Source organism: Solanum verrucosum, unplaced genomic scaffold (genome assembly GCF_900185275.1).
Source record: "Solanum verrucosum unplaced genomic scaffold, falcon-dt-bn FXZP01000228.1, whole genome shotgun sequence".
NCBI lineage: Eukaryota > Viridiplantae > Streptophyta > Magnoliopsida > Solanales > Solanaceae > Solanum > Solanum verrucosum.
Genome location: NW_026020210.1, coordinates 1,032,407 through 1,034,217, shown reverse-complemented (window position 1 = coordinate 1,034,217; position 1,811 = coordinate 1,032,407). Strand labels below are relative to the sequence as shown.

General features: G+C 26.8%; 1 non-coding gene across 1 annotated transcript; it reads left to right on the top strand.

The window, feature by feature from the left end:
- The first annotated feature begins 1,416 nt into the window (after window positions 1-1,416).
- TRNAK-UUU (transfer RNA lysine (anticodon UUU)) lies at window positions 1,417-1,488 on the top strand. Its single transcript has one exon. It is a non-coding gene; the product is annotated as a tRNA-Lys (tRNA).
- The last annotated feature ends 323 nt before the right edge of the window (window positions 1,489-1,811 follow it).

Here is a 1,811-nt window from a genome sequence, read left to right as displayed (position 1 = left end):
ACTTCTTTTTATTTATAATTATTAGTTTTAGGTAAGATTTTATCAATACAACGTTGAAAAATATTATTTTATTGAAGCAATCATTATATGAATTGTTAACACAATTCTATAAATAATAACTTGATAAACTTTAAGCAAAAATGAGTTTTAAAAAATAAATAATGTGAATGTTAGCAAAGAAATGTAATAAAAAATATATACTATATACTTTTTATTATAAATAGTTACTTTTTTTAATAAAAAAATAACACATAATTTGTTCTTGGTAAAAATTTGAGGCCTTCCAAAATTGAGGGCCTAAGGCATATGCCTTAATTTTATAAGGGAGAGCCGCCCCTGCTCTCGTGTGAAAGGAGGAGATCATCTTATTATTGGATAGTGCATGTTCGGACCTTTTATTGTTTTTGTTGAATTCTAGTCTTCATTGATATTACTTTGAGCTTCAAATTTTAAAACTTAATGCTAGCAACAAATTTTCTTTCCCATTAAACCCCTATGTATTACTCATCTTATAAGAGGTTTAGCGATTCAACCTTTTTAATTTTTTTTTTGGTGATTTAGTCTAATAATACATTGCCATTTGCCTCAATAAATACTTAAGTATCATCAAATTCTCTTTGTTTTGAAAATGTGAAAACATAAGCTATCATACTTGTGTTAATTGTTAAGAAGGTTAGTACAAATAGTAAGAATAACCTTAACTATGTTTCAGCATTTGACATACTTACTCGTTATATGATTGACAGTATTTTTCTTCGGTATCATCTAATTTCATCTTTTTACCAATTAATAATTCACTCCTTATATAAATAAAATATATAATGTTTGCATATGTAATGGTAAAAAATTATATCTATTATAAGTTCTCTATAATCTCATTCTCATACGTATGAGATCTATGAAAAGCTTAAAAAACTATATGTGTGAATTTGCTTATATTGATGATCCTAAACCTAAATAACAATATGGTAGGAATTAGGATAGTAACTAACTATTGTACACTAGCTAATTTACAATGACGTTTTGATTTACTTTAAACGATAAAAGTTATTTGGTTATATGAAATGTGATTAAAGAGGGCAACACGTGTGAGAGAATAATTATAACTATAGTTTGGAATCTGTTACGATATATTGATTGATATTACTTTCAATCATTAATCAAGTGTTTGTCTTAACAATCACATCTACAAGTCAATAGAAGTTATAGTCATTTATAAATCTATTTTAAATTTTGTGTCTTTACTATAAGAACTTTTTTACATGTAAGAAATATGAATAGTAACAAATAAGAAATGTTGGGAGAAATCATTCTCTTCTACTCTCAAATGGTAACGGGTGATACTGAACTATTTACTTGTGTTTTGATTAAGTTTGGATGTTAATAAAACCTTTATGTGTAAAACAAAAATAAAAAGCCGTCTTAGCTCAGTGGTAGAGCGCGTGGCTTTTAACCACGTGGTCGTGGGTTCGATCCCCACAGACGGCGCTATTTGTTTGTTTTTCATTCAAACAAGTTTATTTTGCATAATTTTTGTTTTAATATCTTTTTCATTCACCAAGTTTGTTTTGCATAATTTTTGTTCTACTTTTTTTTCGCCTCGATTACCCGTCTTGTCGTCTTCTATTTTCCCTTCCCTATTATATAATTTATTTTAAAATGAAAAAAATAATTTCAAAATAACTAACTTTGTACTCGTAGTTGTAGCCAATTTTTATTTCTATCTAAGAGATACGAAGATACTTATTACTTCATTAGATCCTTAGGATTTGCAATACTTATAATTTTTCATTAGATAGTGAATATTTCAA